Below are 5,771 nucleotides of genomic sequence, written 5' to 3'. Positions count from 1 at the left end.
AGGTCCCTTCCGACCCGACTTCTATGATTCTATGATTGTTGCAGGAAGAAAAAAATATTACAAAAAGACATGGAATCCAAGTGCAGTAGCGTAACTAAGATGGGGTGAGTGGAACAGCAGCCCTGAGTGCTGATAATGGTGCAAGAGTAGCAGCCACTGCTGTCACTGGCACAGCATCAGCATTGGCCTAGCCACTGTCGGTGCCCAGAACACAGAAGTGACCCATTATGCCTCTGCCCAAATGTATAGTATACAAGGTCTTTTCACTGAAGTGCAGGACAGAGTAGACAATCCTGAAATAGTTGCCCACTTCACTGTGCATCTGAGTCACTTTGAACAAGGTATTTAAGCCAAAATAGGTGCCCACATCCATCTCACCATCTATGCAAGTAACAAGTCTCTGGTCTTACAATATGTATGTGATTCTTAGCTTTAGGTTTCCAACCTAAAAGATTTTGGAATTTAGCTTTAATCAGTTTGTGCTTCGCCTTCCACATCTGTAAACTAGAAATAGTAAGAGTTACCCAACTCAAAGGTGTTCTGATAGGGTTAATTCACTGAAGTCTGTAACGTGTTCAGAGATCTCAGATGGAAGGCACCATATAAATGCAAAGTATTATTTTATGGAGATCAGTTAGTAGTATTTCATCATTTCAAATGGCAGCAATTATATACAATGTACATTGATATATACACTCTATTTTCATAAAGTACTGCTGCATTTGATTGAGACTTATTTGTAGTCTGATAACTACACAGATATTAATAATGCCAGGAAGAAGAGAGTTTTGTCAACTTTACCATTCATAAAATTATTTTTCCAAGAATTATTTAGTAGGGACTGGGGGCACATGCGCACCAGCTGCTTGCACAGTTCCAGCAATGTGTAACAGCCATAAACCCTTGTGTCTGTTTTTTGTCACCAGTGATACAAAGTAGCCAAACTAAATAGATCAGTGAATCTGGACATGTACTTTTCAGAGAACTAAACAGATCTCTGAAAAAGGTACAATAGGTACAGACCTTGCAATAACCTTTAAGAAACAGACTACTCCCTTAAAATATATAATTAAGGCTTTCCTGTAAAAAACAAGACATGGACAGATGGATCACAGAAATAATTCATACTCATTTTGGTATATAACTGAATATCTATCCCAAGCCAAGGTGGCCCATTAATCTACCGTGAATGAGGCATACCGGTGTCAATAGCCAGCAACATGCAGGTGAGTGAAGTGATTAGAATGGTGTCCAGCTTTCTTTGTTTCTCTAGCTCCATAACCTTGTACCCGCTCACAGCTGGGTCGGCTAGGAGCAACTTTCAGCATAAGTCTGGAACCAGTCTTGAATTCATGTCTGGGTCTGTAATGAACTGTCAATCCATGATCTCCTATTAATTCTGCTCTAATATCCAATTTCCAGGAATCCCCCAAACACCCTTATTTATGTAGGATGAGCAATCCTATTCTTTACTGGGTTACTCATAGTGCATTGCTTAAAAACGTTTGCTTCATGCCTGCAGGCTGCAGGTTTGGAGAACTAGATGAATCACAAAAATGAAGTAATGCCCTAATTTGCATGTTTATCACTAATATAGCCCATCAATGATTCCTTGGATTCTTTACTACCCTTTCCTGTCAAACTCAGTGTTTGCCTCCACAAATTTTTCTTCCATTTCCACTTCCACGTGTTGCTTTTTTCTGGTTCTCATGGCCTTGCCAGTTCTTATGATTATATGGTAAGTGTAGTGATACAGTATTTAGTGTTTTTTTTAATGACCTGGTTCTGAGTTGGGTGATTAGGTACACATTTCAGTTTTCATTAAGAAAAGTTTTGGCCATCATGCTGCAGACAAAAGCTTGAAAACATGAACCTCAAAGCCTTAAAAGCCCGAATGCAATTAGAATTATCCACAAAAGGTATTAACTTTAAAATCTTGTGGCTTTAAGCCAGCCTCATAATTTTCAAGGAGCCTATCTTGTGATTTGTGACTGCGGGGCATGTGTGACCCTGGACTTCCCACTTCTTCCTCTAGCTTCAGGCCTCTGTTCATATTTGCTCTCTGGAGTACATGACTTAGAGGACATAAACTCCAGTGTACCTACAGTCCTTGAAAATGGCTAGAACAATGCATTCAGGTATAGCTGGACTTATATTTGTGGTTTGCTGAAAGTAGTGTACTATCTCCTCCTTTCTGGGTATCCTAGCAGGATGGGTAATGCACTCCCAACACCAAATGTATTCACACAGGGATGGCTGGATGGCAGTAGTTTGGTACCAGCTGTCTGTGCTGAGGTGGGAAGTAGTGGTGAGATTATTTCCATATGTATCTCTGCTGGAAGTCCTTGACACTGTGCTCTAAAGGACACAGACAGCCAGGACAAAGGGCAGCATGAGGCGCAAGCACCCTGGTAATTTGAATTTGCAGTTCACTTCAACTCTGTTTTTTAAAAAGACTTTCATTTGAATATATAACATATTAGCTTCTTGACTACTTCACATGTAATTTGAGAAAAATCATTCATAGCTCTGTAACCTCTCCCTCTGGTCCAGACAGTCTGGGTGTAAAAAAAATCCAGCAACTACAAAGAAATTATATTTTCAAATGAATATATTTTCATCAAGTCTTCTATGTATCTGACAGCTGCACTGTTAGTGAGCCTGATCTATTTGAGGATGGCTGCATAATTTTAGTTATTTATGAAAATAGCTTTAAGATAAAGATTTTTGTTTTGCCCATTTTTAAAATCATAATTCATTCCCTTCATGTCCACCCCAGCAGAGTGGGTTTAAATATTTTATGGTAAGAAAATGGTTTTGTTCAGCTTATAGGCAATATTAAGAATGTTCTGGCACTGTAACTACAAAAATCTCAGCAAAGGATTCAGATCAGAAATAACCTTCAAAATCCTGTTTACACATTCAGGCAGGATTTGCCAGCATTTTCAAACCTGGGTTCCAAAAGGTAGATTCTTATGTCCATACTTATATAGAAGTGATTTGATTTCTTCAATCTGGGCAGAGTGGGGGGCTTCAGCAGAATTTGTTGATGAGTTGATTTTGGTTTCTAAACTATGGTAGAAAAAGGAAGATAATTTTCAGCTTTGACCTGAAATCCTTTCAGATTCCACATACAGAAATGCCTTTTTATCAAAGGTATTGCCTGCCATCACTGAATGGGCTAGATAACAAATGAATGACCTCAGCTTAGCTTTTCACCAAAAAACACTGCTGCACAGTTCAAGCCTCAGGAGAGGCCCAGGTGTGGGCTATCAGGAATATTGCAGTGCATAAGAAGAGCTCTGTAGCAAAGCATTTTGCATTCTTTGCTTATCTACGTTTTGATTGAGCCAATATTATCAGTCTGTCTCCAGTCTTTTAATGGCAGTAACTCGTATTTTGCTACTTGAATAATGTCCCAAAATAAGGGGAGAGTGAGAACAGTGTTCTCTTGGGAGTTATTAGTAATACCACAATTTTAAGAAGCTAACACTTCAGTGGGGTAGGGCTCAGATGTTATTTTCTACTACACAGACTTAAGGCAATAAGCACCATATGAAACGTAACCATTAGTCATAAAATCCTTCTCTGCATTGCTGTTGGCTGATGTAACTACATAAATAGAACAGAAGCTGAAATCCTGCTGACTTAATGGACATTGATGGATATAAGATGATGGATGCAAAAGTAGTCTCTCTCCATCCCAACCTCAAAGCAGGCAATTTTGGCAGCTTAATTAAGGTAATTGGTGGTGGACCATGCCCAGCAAGGAGCATCTCCCTGGGGCTGATGTACTCAACTAAGGAGATGCTGAAGACACGTCAGATAAACTGGACCAGCAAATAAGTCATATAGGGGTCACTGAGGAAGCCAGGTTACCAAGCAGAGCAAATTGATATCATGTAGCAAATCTTACATTTCTATAACTGAACTAGTTTCTGTAAAGAAAGCAGCCAACTTTGCCAATGATCTTGATTCCTCATCTCAAACAAAACCACCTCTTTGCCAGGGAGGATAGTAATGAGAAGAGGAGGCAGAAGGAATAATTCTTTAAAAATATTTATTTAAAGAAACCTTAAGAGCATATGTAGATACGGAATGAATCTTGAGGAAGCAGTCGGATTTGATGGGCTCAGATAGATCAAAATTATTATTAACAAGACCAGTTATGTAAGGTGTTTTAGGTTTTTACTTCTTTGATAATTGCAGCTATTTTGATTCTTTTTTTAGACTTGGGTTTAAGATGTATTTCGATTCTTTCTTTTGGGAAAAGTACTGTGTGATATTCCAGTCCTTTTAAGTTGAATGTTGATGGCAAATATGGCATAGGTTATCATACAAAGGACACTGACAAGACTAACTTTTATCTGCGGTGATGCAGATCCTGGGACTGTATTGACTAATCCTGACCTTGTTGTACTAAATAAAGAACTAGACAAAGATTTGAAGTGTGAAGAGAAGCCTACAAATTTTGGCCCTTCAGCTATGATATCAGCAACTAGTTTAACCAACACAGCTTAAAGGATTTGCATGGGTAATGGGCGTGAATTGAACAGACTCCCAGAATGCTACTTTATAAATAATGCTTTTTGAAGATTACTAATAGAGTGCAATGTGGGGCTAGACTCTCTGAACCCTGAGAAGAAATGGAGTTATCATGCTGTCTTCTCTCATAGAAGAGCATAGGGACAAATTCAAAATACCAATTACTGCAGGAGATGATGAAGTAGCTATCAAATTCATGAAATTAAACAAGTCCCCAGGGCCAGCTGGCACATTCCTGGATTTTGCTGCTTAATTAGTGGGCCCTTTGTTCTGATTCTGCTTCCTTAGTTTCGTGAAATCTTCAACTCGGGAGGAAAGTGTGCTCCGTGATTTTGGTTTAAATATATATGTATATATGTATATATTTCCTCCCCCTTATGGAATATATATATATATTCCATAAGATAGACAAGAGACTTCCCAAAGAGCAGTCTAGACATTAAAATTTTGGCAAAAGTGCTACCCAAAGAGTCAGGCCTGAAATTCTGTCACCAAAAATGTCACCAAAAATATATCAGTCAAGATATTTTGGTTTTAGCCTTCACAGTGTTCTGTGTGTATAAGTGCAAAGTACATTGTGATGAGCAGGGCAGGGAATTCTGCAAAGAACAATCCTGCATTAATAAAACCACTGCTGTGCAAATGCCAACTGACTGGTCTTTGGCAGCAGGGGTAGGCCAAAGATGGAAGTATATAGCTAAGGAATTCATTTGCACGCTGGCAATCACTTTTCAGCTGGTGTTTTTTTAAACAAGTGCATTCTTTACTCACGCTGAACTACATTATTATGCTGTGCTCCTGAGTGTGAAGGGTGGGTGATGAAATTCTGCCCATATACAGAAGGCCAGATACAAGACCTGCATGCAGAAAAAGTCTATTGAAGCCTTAAGTAGGCTTTCATCAGTGCATAAACCTAGGTGAGCTGATCCAGTGCTCAAAAATGAATTTCATGAGGACCTTAAGACTTCCTTTGTTTCCATGCTTGGTGCTAGGACTGTTATTTAGCCCACAGATGGCTCACACTATGAGCTTAGTATTCATGGATTTATGTAGTCACTCACAGGGATTGAAATATGCCCCCCCCCCCTTATCTTCCGGTGCAGGTCAAGCCTTCGTAGCATAAATTAATGTAAGCACGTCAGCACCACAAAACAAAGGGATTTCATAATGAAAATCTTTCATCCAACTAACCTCTTAATTCCTCCCCCTTCACTCTTCTCTCCCCA

The sequence above is a fragment of the Gavialis gangeticus genome, unplaced genomic scaffold (genome assembly GCF_001723915.1).
Source record: "Gavialis gangeticus isolate Ggan-Ray unplaced genomic scaffold, GavGan_comp1, whole genome shotgun sequence".
NCBI classification, from domain to species: domain Eukaryota; kingdom Metazoa; phylum Chordata; order Crocodylia; family Gavialidae; genus Gavialis; species Gavialis gangeticus.
The sequence above is the reverse complement of the archived record's forward strand: the minus strand, read 5'-3'. Positions refer to the sequence as shown.